Genomic DNA, 19,417 nt, shown 5'->3' on the forward strand with positions numbered 1-19,417 from the left:
AAATTACTCAAATTTAAGGAATTTTCTAAAATGTACAAAAACCAGGAAAATTTCAATTAAACCAGTAGACCAGGAGAAACTGGCAAAATGTAGTACTCTTTTAGAAAATCCAGTAGAGTTTCAAAGATGGCGTTAAATATTTTTGAGCTCTCAAAACAAAAATTTTCCCATTGACAATGAATAGAAAAAGTTTCCAGAAAATGATTTGAATCAATCTTTCTTTTGATGTTACCATTCAAATACAGTTACATTTTGCGTGAATGAAGAAAGAGTGATTGAAGAAGAGAGACCACTGATTTTTACTGTAGGTGGTGCTTGGCAAAAATATAGGCCACTTTCATTATTGAGAATTAGAAGTATATATTGAATCCTTACAAGAAAATCTGAGTTACTTGTATGCATTCATAGTCGTTGTCAATTTCTTTTCAAAGGTTTCAATAGATTCATTATTGAAATTTTTTCTTGAATGAAAACTATCTTCACTCTTTTCATAAAGTGTTGTAATAGGTGGTTTATTTTGAGCATAGAACAAATATTATTCATACTCCTAGTTGATTTAAATTTTTCTTAGAATTTACAGTTCTTCGGGCATATGTTACTAAGCAAATATGGCTAAAAACTGCTCCTAATAGGCTTCATCATATGCTTAGAATAGCGCTAAATTTTGAAAAAAGTGGTTTTACAGGATTGGGTGGGGATTTTGAAAAATTAAGTCTAGTATTTATGTGTAAATATTTTCTATAGTTTTGAGTACTAACGTATAGCGAGTTTACATAGTTTCATTTCATAGCGAGTTTCATTTGAACCACAGGGATAGTTATATCGGGCGTCGACTGCACATACAAAAATAAAGAAATAAGTTTTTACATTTTTGCTATATAATTAAAATGATTTTATTTAACAGTAAAAAATTAAATGTATATATATATATATATTATTTTTATCGTTATTATTATTTCGATTATATAATGCAATATTTCGAATTATGATAATTCAATGAAGACTATTATACGCATTTAATTTAATAATAAAGATAATTATAAACTATAATAGATTATATGTATTAAAACTAACTTTCATAACAAAGAAACACCATGATTATTAATTACATTATCTGTAACTGTCAATGATTTCTATTAATGGTTTCTGCATAAAAGGCAGAACTATGAGGCACATATCCTTGCATAAGTAATCCCCCCGAACATATCGACGTTTTGCTTTCAGGACATTAAAGCTCAATGAATAGTAATAACATCTCTCTGGATTATAGCAATGGAATGCCGAGTCATACATAATCCCTCCCTGCTCAGCATCCTTTACAAACTGCGAAACAGAGATCTGGTTTGGCTCAGCCATGTTGAATAGACACCGACCTCATCGAGTATAGGTGAGGTGTGATGTGTTTGAAACTGGAAATGTTGCTGTTTGCTGATCGCTTATGTATTTAGTACACTGGAATAACTTCAATAAGATACTGGGAGCTATTGTATCAGCAACTAGGCATTCAATGCTGGCTAATGACATAATTTAATGAGTTTTGGGATAATGTACATGTAAATAGTCATAAGTGTGTTTAAAGTGTTGTAATGTGTATTAAATAAGTAAGGTTTAATTGCATTGTTGTATACGCACAGAATATGAGAATGCAGGATTCGCGCAGAATGTATACGCAATTCTTTTCTATGTATGGCTCAAGTAAGTTTCCTAGAAACGTAATTTGGAAGAAATTAAGAACATGATTTTTAAATAATGTGGAACAAAACCTGATTTTTAATAATTCCCTTCTTTTAAAATGGCCGAATGTTACACTTTACATCCAAGAAAACTTAAATATTATTTTAATATTTTTTTATTAATTGAGATTTATTTTCTTTCAAATCTTTTTAAAATGTTTAGTAAAAGATATAAACTAGAAAATAAGATTTCGCATTCTTAGACTAATTTTGCTATTTTTATTTATTTATTTATTCATTTTCAGATTTACTAACAATAATTATTGTAAAATTGGAATAAACATGCATCGATTTTGTAGTAACAGCAAATGGTAATTCTATCCCAAAATTATTAAATAAAATGCGAATGTATTTGCACTTAAAACATTTATACAACTTCAACAAAGCGTATGGATTTTAGTATGACTTAAAAGGTTTCTGAACCTTAAAAAACTATAGCTATTTTGAGAAACAAGATGAAAAACAAACTGTACAACATGTGCTAGTTATAGCGAAGTAATATACAGTTGTTTACAAAAAGGATCTTATACTTTATGAGAAAATACTTTACTTTTAAAAAAAAAATCATACTCGATGAATTCTATTACTTTAAATAAGCCAAAGTTTGGCGATATTTGCCGGAGTTGGCCTTCAACTTAAAAATCAGATATGAGGCAAATCTACAATGCATTAAAAAACCATCACGTTAAGGATCGGAATATCAAAAGCGGTGCTCATGAAATGCACGCAAACTCGGATGATGCATTGCTTCCTCTTCTTTTTTGTGCTTAAAAGAACAAAAAAGTTTTTAGTAGAGTAAGGAAGCAGAACGGGGAGAGGTTCTCGCGTGATGGATTGGACAGTCAGCTCTATGTGACTGGACTCTTGAAGAACGCCAGAGTTTTGAAACCTACTGTTCGCTAAGGTAAACACGCGCTACCCTCTGTTCTCCTGAAAGCAACAGCACTAAAATGAGGAGTTAAAATATAGCTAAGTGCATGTTAGTTGACTTGGTTGAAATAAGATTTTCCTGGCCACTTACGTGCTTTTTAGTATTTTTATGGCTAAAACTGAAGTCAATCTTTTAATCATTGACTAAGTTTAATGCTTTCTATGTCAAAAAGGGTTTTATCTATGAAGCGAGAATTTATCAGTCTATTAAATTCTCTCTCCAAAATATGTTTTAATTTTAATACACTAATTTCTTTTTTCTTCATTTCTTTCAGTTCTGGTACATTGTTAAAATTTTATATCTTAAATTATGGCAAAATAACTGGCAGCAGTCTGTCCATTCAATAAACGATAAAGTTAACAATAAAGAACATTTGTTTTTAACTTTACGGTCTTAAAACCGTTTCTGACTTTCATGGTTATAAAAACCGTGATTTCAAAACTGTTTGGTTTTTTAACCATTTACTACTAGCTTGCTTTCGAAACTATAAATCTGAAATGTAACTCGACATTGGATCTAATCTTTTCGGTATTTAATGGGCATTGGACAGAGTAGGTATTCCTACCTGCAAGGTAGTAATTGGTAGTAACTGCTCTATAGGGTATTCCTACCTGCAAGGGCTTATTAAGTGGGCTTAGTCGGTGTAATAACATTCTAGTTATTTAGCCGCATATGGGGAAAGTTGTTAATAGACTGTTTTCTCACAGTTAACAGTTTGAATGCCATATTATTTATAGATATTTAACTATTATGTTAGAACATGGTAAAATAACAGTCAAATAAATTGTAATTTAATCATTTTTCGGCGAAATTTCTGTCAGTGCATGTCTGCTTATCAGTTTCATGTTTTATTGTTTTAAAGAATATATATCTAACATGATGTAATGCAATATTTAATTAAATTCCTTTATATCTAACAGTTTTAACGGCAATTTATATATAATTATATGCGTAATGTATCTATTTAACAATACAAAAAGAGGTATGTTTTAATATATCGCTTTTTCTCCATTTTCTGAAATATTAGCACAATTTTACCAAAGAATTCAATTATCGAAGAGTCCTATAAGGTTATGCAAGAAAAATGCGTTTTAATATCCAAATTCTTATAGTGAATAATAATACTTCTAAAATAATTTCCGGTAGTTTCAATGAATAACAACCATGAAAAATAAAAATAATCAACAAAACATAATAAAATAACATATTTCTACAATAAAGATTGTTTTCTTTTTTTAGAACAGATAATCTTCAAATTCTTCGACACCAGCTTGTTTTACCTTGTGGAGTCAATCTTTCTACTAGTTATAAAGTTTTTATTTTAATGTATCAATCTTAGTTTAGTCAATTTTAAATAAAGTTATTTTTCTCAACACAACACCTAAATTATTTAAAAGCTCATATCAAACATATTTTTATTCCATTGTTCGTTATAATCTTATAATGGGATAGAAAAATTAACCAAGTTTATGGAAGTTTCTTTTTCTCTATAATTTAACGGAAAGAGCAGTTGTCACCCCTGCAACTTTTATTATTTAAAATATTTTTTTTCGCACTTTGTTGTGGTTCTTATTACTACCAATTTAAATACAAAAATCTATAAATCTTGATAAATGAATCTATTTTTGTTAACACGAGAATTACTTATAAAAACAAAAAATTTGAACATTTTTCACATTAGATGACAATAACTTACATCATTAATGCACAACGCGCAAAATACAAAGGTAATGTAAGTGGTGCACCCAGAATAAATTTTGATTTTCACGTTCTGGGACTCAATCTTTATGCTTCGAAAGGGCAACCTCAAGTAAGCTAATTAATTAACGCAGGCGATAGTTTATGTTACAAAATAGGGCACAAAAAGGTACTTTCTCTGAATAAACGCTTAGACATTTCACTCGCAAAACATAGGGGTTAGTTTCAAACTGAGAAATATGGTCACAATAGTTTTTGTCAGGAGAGTGGTATGAAGTTTAGACCTCTTAATGCTAATTTAATTTTTACGAGAACTTTTTAATCACATCGAAGCATTTTTGCACACATTATAAACATCGTTTATTCAAAGATAATTACTCCATTTAATTAACAACTTTTAATAAATATTTGTTATTTTTTATTATTTTATTTCACAATAGCTGCATAAAATTTCGAATTTTGAGTTTCAAGAAAGTACACTTGCTTACAAAATTTTAATGAATGTAATTTTACGTGGCAGAATACAAAACTTTTGTGAAATCTGTCGAATAATTCCTGAAAAATCAAAGTTTAAAAACGGGATTTTTTTAAAAAAATTCGATTTCTTATGATTTATTTAGCTAACTTCAAACATCTTCTGCATTAATTAATTTGCGTTTTTGAGGTCTCCCTCTCGAGTCATTACGATTTAGACTTAGAACATGAAGGTCCAATCATTGGATCAAAAGTTATTCAAGATTTTCTTTATTTTTTCTTATTATGCACAGTATAGAAATACTTTGAAGCATATAAGAAAAAACTTAATTTTCAGCAAGAAAGAATATAGCTTTAACTGAAATTTTTATTCGTTTTTGCAAGATTTATACTGAAAGTTCAGGAAATTTGGAGAACATTTTCATTTCCAATACAGAAAAAAAAATCGTAAATCAATTTTTTCTTGAAAAATAAGTATAATATAAATCTGCATAGAAACATAATTCGCAATAGAAAACGCGCGCGACAATGAAAAATATCCTAAATTTTTATGTTAAAACTACATTACACATCAGCGAAAACAAACTTGAGAAAATAGAATAAATCGAGCTTCGTTCCAAACTATTCAACAAAATATTTATAGGAGAACTATTTAAAAAGATTTTGAAAAGAGCGCGTAATTACAAAGCAACATCTTTCTTTGCATGCAATAACTTTAAAGCATTACAACATTCAATTTTGTACCTAACGTTATCTCGAAACTTTAATTGCCCAAAATACTACACTTTAACATCAACTTCAAGCTACTTCTCTTTTCGATACAACTGGTACCAGATTTTCACAGTTCATTAACAGGAAATTGTACAACGATTTCAAACTTGAATCTTCTTGATACTTCGTTGATGTGAGATTTACATAAAGCCGTTAATGAAATTCGGAGAATGTTTTCGAGTCCTCTCTCTCTCTCTCTGTATTCGTTTTGAAGAGTCGAATGTTTGTGGTAATCTCTGCGAGTGTCACTTTGGGACTCTTCAAAAAGAGAACGGCTTTAGGGAGAATGTTGGTTTAAAGTATACAAGTGAGCTGGTAATTTGAAATGCTCGAATGTAATTACAGCCAACACTTCCATGCCAAAAATAAAGTATATTTGGACGTTATTTCTCTAGGGTTTTCCGAAATAATATGCCTAAAAATTTAGAGTAATTAATTTTATTCAAATTTATAATAGTGGAATGTGTAATGATTAATAAATTCATTAAAGCTAATGAGATAGGGAATATAACAGCTCATTTGATTTTTCACAATTATTGTTTAATATCTATCTATCTATACATTTACACACATACGAACTCATATATATATATATATATATATATATATAAAAATATTTATTATGAGTGCTTTTATAAATATATGTAATAAAAATGCAAAAAAGTAGAAAATACCTACTCTGTCATAAATTCCAGATCAAACTTGGTATCCGAGAAAATTCATTTTTATCGTAAAATATAATACTGTAATTTTTTCATTTATTTAATAAGAATGATTCAGTAATTTTATGGTAATTATTGCTGTTAAAAATTACGGTGTGTCAGATTTTTTGTTTCATAACATGTTTCAGTAAAAATTAAATTTACGATAAAAAGTACCGCACCTTGAGTGGTATTTTCTTTACCACATTTTGATCCAGAATATTCTCCTGTGTTCTAATTACCTTTCATTTTGATTTATTAAGTAGTCATGCACATATGATTGCTAACAAATAATAAATAAATTTAAAAAAAAACGAATAAATGCTAGCACATATGTTTGCTAACAAATAATAAATAAATTTTAAAAAAAACGAATAAATGCTAGCACATATGTTTGCTAAGACAGTAACATATATATTTAACAAACACATATGATTGTTCAAATATATATGTTACTGTGAATGACCAAAATTAGTAGTTATTGACTTCCACAAGTGAATGTCCTTAATATATACTAGGTCTAGTTGAGTGCCCCTGCCCGGTATATATTTGTCCGATATACCCTACACCAGGGGTCGCCAAACTTTTTTGATCATCGACCCCTATATAATTTTTTGAAATCTCCATCGACCCCCACAAAAGTAATTTTCTGTTAATTAAAATAAAACTCTATTAGATACTGTGCTTGTACATTTATTTTATGATTTTAAACATTTATTAAAGTAATAGTACTCTGTGTAACAATAGTTTTATGAAAAATATATTAATATTGAAATTTAAATACCTTATTATTAAATAATAAGTAATTATGCATAAGTAGATATAGTTAGTAAAGTAACTAAAGGTTTACTGCTTCTTGATCAATGAGATGGGTGNNNNAAGTGTGGCTAATGGAAAGGATTTACTGTAGATATATATTTTTTTTCTCTCATTTTTTTTTCTTTCTCAATGTTATGATTAAATATTTTAGTAATATTAAATATGAGTAGTAATCTAAATATTTTATTTTGAATATCTCAATAGTATATTATTATGATTAGATTGAATTTCTTGTGTTTAAATATATTTATTTTTATATAATATTGTTCTTTAGTGCATTTAAAATGTTTTTTTTTTGGAAAAAAAAATGTGGTTCAAACGTCAAATAAACTAGTAACGGCAAACTAAATTAAGTTTTTAAACTTTTGTTTCCAAATGATTTTTCTAGATCTAACCACATGAAAAATTAAATTGTTTCATGTTTCGTGAGAATCACCCATATACATTAATGCAGTACATAATGAGGATTAATAGTATGTAATAAATTGTTATCATGATGTATCGTGGATCAGAATAATCCCGGTTAACATGAAATAATTGCAATAGTCCCGCCAATATATATATAAACATATATATATGTATTGTTAGGTTATCTGTTTGTTTGCATCAGTTCAATTGTAATTACACTCCTCAAAAGTGAAATTGCAACACCAAGAAATAATGCACGTAGCGTCATGCAAATTTCAGTAGCGATAGTAGTTAGATGGATATGCAAATGATTAAATTTGCGCACGCATCTGATCACGTGGTACGCATATTCGGGCTATAAAGTCCAGCAACTTTCCCTTCTCATAAACGGTATCTGAGGTTTTTGCGTAGCATTTGCGACTTTCCAAAAAGCGTAGAAAATGCCTCTGAGACGTCGGCGAGCTCAATACCATCAGTTAACGACTGGGGAACGTGACCGTATTATCGAACTCCATGAACTTGGTATGGCGCTGCGCGCAATAGCAACTCGTGTTGGGCACAACGTGAATACCATCCAACGTTGTGCCACACGATAGATTCAGGAAGGCCTACGTGCACGCCGAAGAGGAAGTGGTGCGCACAGGTGCACGTCAGAGCGCACAGACCGGCGTATTCGCCAGTTGACTATTCGAGACCCTTTCTCCGCGGCATGTGCCATCCGAAGCCAGTTGCCTTCAGGAGCAGGTGGATCTGCGTCCATCCAAACCATACGCAACCGACTGCATGAAGTACAGTAACGTGCACGGGTACCAGCAACAGGGGTACCGTTGACCGATTTACACAGGGCTAGACGCCTGGCCTGGTGTCATCGTCATCGTACCTGGACCATCCAATGGCATCGGGTATTGTTCACGGATGAATCTCGTTTCTGTCTGTGGAGAAATGACGGCCGTCGACGGGTATGGCGGCGACCCGGAGAACGCTACGAACCAGCCCATTACGCCAAGCGTCACAACGGTCCTACACCGGGCATGATGGTTTGGGATGGCATAATGCTTGATCGCATAACGCCCCCGGTACACATTCACGGCAGTTTGACAGCGCACCACTTCGTCACAAAAGTTGTGTATCCCGTTGTTCTGCCCTTATTGCAGGGCGCACCCAACACGGTATTATAGCAAGACAATGCCAGGCCGCATGTCGCACGGCGAACTCTTAACAGCCTGGATTTGACATCCTTCCCAGGCCGGCAGCCTCTCCAGATCTGAATCCCATAGAACACATATGGGATCTCATTGGACGTGGCATGAACAGAGGACCAATGGCGCAAACCATCGATGATCTGCGCACAGCAGTGGATGTGGCTTGGCAAAGGTTACCTCAGGCAACCATCAATGGATTCATTGATAGCATGCCTCGCCGGATTGAGGCCTGTATAGCTGTCCGAGGTGGCCACATTAGATAGTGAATAAATTGCTTTATAATGATTTTATTAGTCTGTTTTTTAATCATTTGCATATCCATCTCACTTCTATCACTCCTGAAATTTGCATGACGCTACGTGCATTATTTCTTGGTGTTGCAATTTCACTTTTGAGGAGTGTATTTAGTGATAGGCTATTTAACTAATTCATGGTAATTTCAAAAAATATGAAGGAATGCTCATATTCTTTCTTTATTTTGAAAAATTGCATTTTGTGTTGATATATTTATTAATAAAATATTAATATTTAATAGAGGAACTATGTTTATAGGTTTATTTGTATAAGTTAAAGAATTTTAAGCTGCAAATGCCATTATTTAATGCAGTTTATTTATCCAAATAGAGATATTGCTTCATTCACAATTTTTATTGTTTGATTAAATCTCTACAATCTCTTCTAGTTAGTATTATTTAATGTAACAATTTATTTTATTGAATTTTTCCAATTACAATTTTTTTATCTTCTTTTCGAAAATTTAATGTGTTAAATAATTTGCACGTTTTTAACAATAATTACTCTTTAGAAATGGATTCTATTGAATTGATTACACTTAAACAAAGAGTGGTATTTATTTCTCTGACATTTGTGAAAGAAAATGTCTCTGTTTAACTAACGTAAAATTAAATTTAAATTTTTGAAATAGTATAGATTAATAGATAAAGATTTTTTTTATCTTATATCGTTATGGTATTGGAGCTAACAAATTTTTTTTTAAATTTTTCGATATAGAATTAACTGTTATTTTTCTATATGGAATGAACTCCCACGACTTATCTATATCTGCCTGGTGAAAAAATTCCAATTTTTGAATTCTCCAGGCTCAAAACCTCAAAACTGACAAGTGTTAAAAACAAACGCAGTCAAATTCGTTGGTCAATAGAATTAATATGTAAAAAGTAATCAATAGATCAATCGAAAACTCGAGATTTTTCCTACGATAAATCAAGGAATATTCACCTAAGTTTTGTAACGGTTGGGAAAATCCCGAGTTCATTCTATATATTTTTCATTTTATGTACTATATTAATTCAACATTTATTAACAACCATCACCCAATTCTCCATTGGAATTATGTAGAAGATCATATTTTCAATTTTGTTATTACATGCTGCTTTTTTGTTACAAAATATTTCTTTGTATGTGATTTCTTTGCTAGTACTATAGGGTTTAATATAAAATGATTCATAATTTCTTGGAAGGCATAAAATGTTAGTAAAGAAAAGTATGACTCTTTAAGGTGGGTTTACTCCAGGACTAAAGAGAATAGAAGGGCTGGTTCACTCCTTTGAAGTAGCTCGCTTGCCGCGCCAATCCTCCGATTTTCTCCAGTGACGTCACTTTGGCGCAAAGCCCGCACTTTTANGTAGTATAAAAAAATTATGTCATAGTGTCAGTAAGAACAGGCGTCTTTGATTCCAGTACACACCTTATGAAATGGTAAAACTAGTTTCGCGTGCAAATTGTGCAGTACATCAACATCCTGTTAACCACTTGCGCTTGAAAGAAACTCACAGATGCACTGACCAAAATAGTCGTCTGCAACTCACAGCGATGCATTAAGTGTTCAGTGTCAAATGTTACGTGCTCGAAGAAAAATAGGAACTATTTTTAGTAATTTTGTGTTTCTTTCACGAATATCTTTCCTGTCTTTCTTAGGGTGAGACAAGTTTTAGTTTTTCTTGTTCAAATCGCCGATATTGCCTGCTTGCGAAATCACCTGCTGTTGGAAAATTTGTGTGCTTGTGTTCAGTATTTGTATTTCTTTTAGAAACCAAAAATTAACTAAAGCCACCTCCAGCTATACTTTAATATATGTTTCGTCTAAGGAGTTTTTGAAAGAAAACAAAATCTGCTAATAGATCAATTCGTTTGCCTTAAAACTTTAGACTTTCAGCATTCTTCTAAAAACAGTTTATCCTCAAGCTGGATACTTAAATTTTTGATCATGGCAATCAGTAATTTTTTATAGATGATTACAAAAATCATTTCCTTGTCTTATAACGTTTACTAATTTCAAATTACCACAGAGATAACTTGAGTTGCAGATGACTTCCCAATTGCTCTGCACCGCCGTCTGTGCGTGAATTCTCATTTTTAGTTGAAGACAAAGCTTTTTTTGTGCATTTTTACAGTATATATTCCACAATTTCTGCCATCTCAAGCAATTGATCTTCTGTGCCAATATGTAGGCCAAGGTCTGTATTTGATGCTGAAAACTACGTTGCAGGAGGACATTTTTCCAGTTTAAACATTTAGCAGTGATTTTGGACTACTTCCAAAATATATCGCTCGACATATTTAAATCAAATACTTTAGGTCAGTATTAAGTTCATCATCCGCTGTGAGTAAATCAACATCGAGTTTATTAAACTTCAAAATAGGTAGTTATTCATCTGTATCAAATAAGTTTTAAAATAGAAATATAATATGTAAACGGAACTATAACATTTCCTTTTAGAAACGGTGACAAATGTTGTAAAAGTAGCGTATTGGCATGCAAATAGCATATGAGCAATTGCAACGTTCTTCTAGCATGCAACTTAAAGACTAGCATTGCACCCAGTTTCATCTCAGTATTGACTGCTGTTTTATTCGATGCCATTGCATGTAAATCCATTGTAGAGAATTATTTTGTTTCCAAATAAACTAAAATACTAAAAACTAAAACCAAGCACTCATGCTCAGCTAGTGCACCACGTCTATCTGAAGTTATCCAGTACTAAATTGCTATAACACTTTCACGTACATCGATGGTTCTCTGTTGTCTTTTTCTTTTGCAATTTAAATTTAATATTACGCAGTTCAGTAGTATTATTAAATAAAAAAAGTTTAAAATACATTTTATTTTTAAAATATATTTAATAAAAGCTCTGCCTTGGGGTTAAAATTTCAAAAATGCATGAATTTCAAATGCCTAGTGAGAGTGATAAGTATAATTTAATATAACAATATTTTTGTTCACAAACAAAAGATCTTATTAAGCAACGATTTCTATAGCAGGTGGCTTAAGACTTTGATCTAAAATTAAAAATTTAAATAATAAATGAAGTATTTATTAATATTAGAGAAATTTTAAAGGCCCTGTGGGGATACTAAATATACTTTGATTTCAAGAATTAATTTTTACAAACATTTGGTACCAATGCACAACTTTTCCCACTGAAAGCAATTTCAGTTTTAAAAAAAAAGTATAAAACGATCAATCCACCCTAATGGCTGCGATAGTTGCCAACGTGATCAGCACGTCATTGGTGAATTTGTGACGAAAGCATCTTGACGTGTAAGCACGTTTGTCTTACGCAAGTAGTTAAATACACTGAGATATACAGACGGATATTGATTTTTATTTTTAAGAACATTTCTTTTATTCAGAAATACATTAAAAATAAGCCTTTTTTTATTAAACAGTTCCAGAAAATAAATGTTAAATTTTTAAAGATATAATTCTAGAATATGGACACATACTTTCTGGAAATATATAATTTAGATTTTGTTAGATTGCATAGAAAATATATTTTACATTATATTCCGTTACATTACAGTAATATCTTTATAAACCATTCTTATTTCATCAAAAAATAAAATAAAAATACTCTTTCACTAAGAGCTTGCGTCTTTTTTTACAGAATTGTAGTGAAATTCAATCACTTGTCTAATCCATTTGCACAAACAAACTGCATTTACAGAAACAAAAAATAATAATTTAATACACACTTCATGTCGGCAGTTTCAGTGACTAAAAACCGATGCAACGTAAGAGTTACCAAGAATAATTTTCCATATTTTACAAAATAGGATTCTACTAAAGACATAAACGTCTTTTTTACTTGATCTGTGTATGAGTAGCTGAGTACTTTCAAAGCTGAAAACCGTCTAAAGCTTTTTCTTGATACAAGCATTTCCCTTCATTTAATTCACGATTTTCTAACCTCTAGGGAAAAGCCATCCTCCCCTTTATCTCATTTAGCCTAACTCTATTCTTGGCTACTAAAACGGCATTCAATAAAGTGATTTTCTTATGTCTACTAAGAACATCAAACAGGTGGCGCAAACGAGTAAAGAAGAAATCCCAGCCAACCCATTCTCGCTTTATAGAAAGCATTGTTATTCATATGTGCCACGACTATACATTGGCTCCAGAGATTTCGAACAAAAAAAAAATCCCACCTTGAACGTACTTTATCCACCTAAAAGTTTTTACAACCAGTGTAAATCTCCTTAAAGAGCCCTCAACAAAATCGATCGAATCTAGGGGAGGAGGTTTAGGGGCTTTTCTGAACCAATCCCCGGGAAATAGTTCTAAAAGGATTTTGCTGTTGTAAGTGTCCCTCGATCATCCTGGTAGGACCCAAGGAGGTTTTGGTGATAATTTCTAAAGTATTTTGGTTTGGAATGGTTTCGTTTTCTTCCAGCATTGTCTTCTCCCTTGGCGAAACCAGAGCTTTTCCTGATAAATGGGCAAGGTGCTCACGGCTCGAGTTTCTGAGTGGTATTTTTACTTGTCGTGCCAACAGATAAAGAACTTGGCTCGATCAATTTTACAGTTGAAGTGAAAAACGTCGCCGTTTAGCAATGCAAAACTGGTAAAAAACTAGTATCAAAGGTCGACTTTTTTTTCAAGGATATCATAAATCTTCGCATTGTTTTTAGGCTATATTTAGATTTAGATGCAAAGAGGGATATAAAAAAGTATTGTTGATCGCTTTTACCTTTTGATGCGGAACTTTTATTATACATATTTGTCAAACTTTTTTTCATTATTTTGTATTAAATTAGGTCAAAAAAAGGGAACAATATTATATTTAATACTTTAATAATTCATGGTTATGAAATACGGCATGACATTCCGATGTCTTTCACTGAGTTAAACGCAAAATAATTTAAGCATGGCTCTCTTTCAAACAATAATTTTTCGAATTTGCGCCTATTTTCTGTTATTTTGATCTAAGGCGAACAGTTATTCGTCATTGAATTCCTATATTTACAAATGAATATTAATAAATTTTTGAATTTGAATATATAAACAAATAATTTCCAACTACTTTTTTGGATTTTATATTTTACTACAAATATAATTCCAATAATTTAATAGTTTTTTTAGCAAATATTAAACTGTTTTTTCATAATTAAAAACAAAGTACCAAAATATATTTTAGCTTGAAACTATAGCCTCAGAAAAAATATATATAAAAGGGACACCTGTTTCCCGTCTGTTCCATCAAAGGGTAAAAGGGATCTTAGTTAAATACACTGGAAACATGCTAAGCAAATATAAATGTATCAAGCAAACTACAACACATTGATAATTGTTGTTAATTCTTATAAAACGTATAAGTCATTACTAAAGTTAAATCTGAAGAATCTGAATTTGAGTTTTCGCCATTTCAGCTTCATTTGTTAAAAACAATGCTAATTAATTAGCAAAACTAATCTTTTTTTTTTTTGAAATGTTAATTAAGGTGTCCACTTACATATTCGGTTAATAATTTTTATTTGCTTAAACAAAATTACTTTGTTACAATAAAATATTCTAATACCAAAAAAAGTACTTGCGTGACGTGAAAATATCTTTTGTGATGTAACTCTTTCAAAAGTACATAAAAATGGTTGCCATCAGGGGTGTACATGTAGATTTGTTAAATACACCTTGTGCACCACCTAGGAACCAAATCTAGAACCCGACACTCGAAATTTTTGCTCTGTTGCAATTGTACCCTGTTACAATTGACCCCACTCTCCCCTACTGCTTTGGAAGCCAAGTTATGTAATTTGATAGTTAAATGAAACGGAAATATATGCAGTCGCAGATGGTTACTTAAATCCTATACCACAATGGTTTTTTCTTAACTTGCAGCGGAGTTTAGAAAAACAGTTAATGCTCATTATACTTCTGAATTGAAACTTTGCTTTTTGTAGCTTTACCAAAATTTTACATAAGCACTTTTTCACAACTGTCATACGATTTCATTTCTTTTTTTTTTTTTTTTGGAATTTGGTATTTGCCATCTATTTCTAGCCCAGTGTTGTCTAGTCGAAATCAACAATAGCTTAAAGTTGCTTTTGCTATTTATAGCCTATCCTAAGCGGAAATTCTCGGATGTTTGTTTAAAATGTTTCAAGAAATTACCTTCCCAGAATTCCTGATTTTGCGTCTTGGCGCCACGGATCATTAAGCTTCAAAAGATTTTTCTCCTTCCTTTTTTTTTTCCATTTTATCCCATATCGATTTGAAATGATAATTTTTTTTTCTAGTTTTATCTTCATCGTAAACACCACAAAAGAAGCTCGTATTAGAGAGGAGGAAATGAATGACGTAACAAATGGTTGTGTCACGTGTCAAAACATTATCTTGAAAAGCAAAATATACAGAGTGGCGATGTTAGGAAATGAAAATTTTCGGATGTAAAGACTATTTCCTTTAAAAATCCAGTCTTTCGTGCCCTTCTATTTCCTCAAAAGCTGGAAGAAATAAGTTCTTTAATCACTTGGAAGGAGTGTACTGTTGTTGTAAGTTTGCTTTATATTGCATCAAACTTGCATATGATGGAGATTTATTTGTGTAACAAATATGGTGAACATTTTGAATATATTCTTGTCATTTTAAACAGCTCAGATTTTAGTTAAAATTTTTCCACTTTTTATGCTGTATATACATTATTTATATACATGCATTATTTATATACATTGTATATATTTTTATTCTGTATATACTTCAAACTGCTGGTATTTTCTTCGAACTAAGGAACATGAGCCGCTTCCCAATGTGATGAACCGGGTTCGAATCCAAGTGTTGGCTATTCAATAAGAATTCCTCACTCGGATTACACTGACCACAGTGCTGACGTCAGTGTTAGATGGATCATGGGTTAAAGTCCCCTTGCCGTCAGACTAACCATGAGAGTTTTTCGTGATTTTCCTCTCTGTGTAACGCACATGCGGGGTATTTCCATCAAAAGGCCCATGCAGATAAATTTTCCCCAATGCTTGATCTGGGAGTTGACATGTCTTCTTGATTGGACTTAGAATTACAAGGCTTCCGCGTTGAACATTTTTTAGTCGTAAACTCAAAATTGGATCAACTGTTCAACGTCGGTTATAAAATAAAATAAAAATCCAAGTAAAATTTTTACTGAAATTTTTGCTTATGTTTTTTATTGTTAATCCATTTTCCGAAGTTTTTTTTATTTACTTTGTTATATTTTCATCGAAGATCTGATCAAATTTTGGTTCCTTTTGCCAAATTTATAACTTCGAACCAAACTATTCAGACACGGATTTCACTAATTAATATTTCACGTATGTAAGACTTTCAGAGTAAAAATAATCAAAGTTACACAGGAAGGAAATACCAAATGAGATAAATCTGCAATGCTTTGTACGGGGAACTTAAAAATTTAATCTATGAATCCAATCAAGAAGATTTGAGTAAGAAATTCAGATTGCAAGTGAACGCAAGTTCACCTGCGAAAGCCAAAATGTATCATTTTCCCTTGGTCAATTTCAAAATATCTTTAACAACATTTTTTATTTATGCACTAACTGCAAAATCCGAAATGAGTTTGATTGTTCTTAAACAAAAATTAAAAAATAACTTTGCAAACAGTCGTTTTATTTTATGATTTAAAGATGGCTAAGGAGCGTGGAAGAAAATGAATTGTTGCTTCTGGAAGCAAATATAATTCATAGGAAATTATCTATGATGTATATTTAGTTACATGAACTTTGATTTAAAAATCTTGTAGCAAAACTCAAATATTTGTAAAGATATTTAACTATTGCTTCAAATAACTTTGCGTAACATTAGAGATTTATTTTATTTTATTGCATGTTTATGTATGATGAAATTGGGGAGAAGATAGAATGCAGGAAATGACCCAAATTAAACCATTGAAATCCTGAAAGCACACATTTTAGTTGAACACATATTTTAAGAATAATGAATAAAATAGATAGCATTTGCTATATTTATAAAGATACATGGAAATTTTTTTTATATTTTTTTTCAAGCTATAAAAAATAAATGTTACTTTTTTATTTTCTTTGTTTCACTTAAAAAATGAACGTGTTAAAAATACTGGAATAACAACATAGAATTTGACATATTAATGGGGCATATTTGACATATAATAATAGATTAAGTGGGTAAATAAATACTGCTATTTCTGAAGCAATCTAAAGCATATTTTTAAATTCTTATGCAAGAAAGACTTCGACTTTCACTTACTTTCGACACTGATTAGAATTTTTTTGCATTAGTAGTTAAGTTTTTGAGTTATACACTTCTATTGAAAATACTAGCTTCTGTTTTTAGTTTTACATAAACTACGAGACAAAAAAAAACTGGCATATTTAGGGTAAAATTTCCAACTAAGTATTTTATGATTTTCTTCTGTAACTAGCACTATAGCCTTTCGATGACAATGGCTGTCTTAAAAATTTTTAATCATCCCGATCTATGTGATGCCGCTATAGCCTATCTATCTAAAGAACTTCCTTCACTACAAGTTTGGTACACTGTCGGTGTTCATGGTTACGAGGTTAACTACTTATTGATTAGGTGTAAACATTTAAGACAAGTTTTCTCTGGTGCCTGTGAGAAAAGTATCGAAAGCTACCCCCCTTTTATTTCAATAGCACCTGGCAACTTAAGACTACGTAGCTGTAGGAGCTTGTTAGATAGACAGATAGACACTCGAGTTAGATAGACACTCGTTAGATCGTCCATCCATTAGCCTCCACCACAGCTAAGCCGATTTTCTACATCATCCAGCATCCATAGATGTCCCTCTTTTTTATACCTACAGAATGTTGTGGAAAGAGGTAAGTATCGAAAGCAATCCCCTATCCAAAATGTGCCTCTTCTGGTTTTAATAGCACCGAATAACTCAAGACTACGTAGCGGTAGGGGCTCGTTATATAGACAGACTATACTGTCCATCCATTAGCCTCCACCACAGCAAAGCCGATTTTCCACATCATACAGCAGCCGTAGACGTCCCTTTTTTTTAATACCTACAAAACGTCATGGAAAGAGGTAAGTATCGAAAACTACCCCCTATCTAACATGTGCTTTTTCTTGTTTTGATAGCACCAGGCAACTCAAGGTTACGTAATTGTAGGAGCTCGTTAGATAGACAGACTATACTGGCGATCCATAAGCCTCCACCACAGCTAAACAGATTTACCACATCATACAGCATCCATAGATGTCTCTCTTTTTTATACCTACAGAATGTTGTGGAAAAATTGTACTATCGAAAGCTATCCTCTATCCAAAATGTGCCTCTTCTGGTTTTAATAGCACCAAATAACTCAAGACTACGTAGCGGTAGAAGCTCGCTAGTTAGACAGACAATATTTTCCATCTATTAACCTCCAACACAGTTAAGCCAATTTTTCACGAAATGTAGTATCCATTGATGCCCCTCTTTTCTTAACCCTACAGAAAATTGTGGAAAGGGGGAAGCATCAAAAGCTATCCGTTATGTAAATATAAAAATATAAGTATAATCCCATATTTATAAACACTTTTAAAGACTTTGTTTTACTAAATAACAGTCTATTAAACTAGAGTTCAAATAAGATAACACACCATGTACTTGCCACATTTCTTTAAATCAGGCATGAAGTTCTATTTCTTAGCAGTTTCTAATCGATTTCTGTGACAACTTTAGAAGGGCAAAAATAAGAAATTAGAAAACCTTTCCCAAGACAGCTGTAGTCAGGATGTAAAGAGTAATTGGATAAAAGAGCGATCGAAGCGAATTCAATTCCTTCATTGGTGGCCTTACTCAAAGAATTTAAACGGATTTATTCGGACTTTTTTTTCTTTCGAAAAAATGTTCAGTAGATTCACAAGATAGCTGACTTGACTTTTTAAATCAAGTCGTTACAATGTACGTCCAGAGTAAACACATTACGCTATAAGGAAAAAGCATGTCCGTTCAACCTACAACTGAAAGATACTGGAACCTTTCTATATTTTTCAAGTATTAATTTTCTTAAATTTTAAAATTGCATGCATGGATTAATAATGCTTTCAATTAATAACTAAAATGAAATTCATAACCCTCTTTTTCAAAATCCAAATTCAACTCTTATTCTGCTTTAACCATCAAATCAAATCAAATGAAATCAAGTTGTTTTCCACTTATGACTATCTTATACTTATGAATGCCGGCTTTTGACAAAATGTAAGGAGTAATTGGATGCAAGAACGATCGAAGTGAATTCAATTCCTTCATTGTTGGCCTTACTTGAAAATTTTAAACGGATTTATTTTTACTTTTTTCTCAAAAAACGTTCAGTAGATTCTCAAAATACCTGGCTTGAATTTTAAAGTAAAGGCGTTACGCTGTACGTTCCTATTAAACACAATATGCTATTGAGCGAAATCAT

This window comes from Parasteatoda tepidariorum, chromosome 1, assembly GCF_043381705.1.
Source record: "Parasteatoda tepidariorum isolate YZ-2023 chromosome 1, CAS_Ptep_4.0, whole genome shotgun sequence".
NCBI lineage: Eukaryota > Metazoa > Arthropoda > Arachnida > Araneae > Theridiidae > Parasteatoda > Parasteatoda tepidariorum.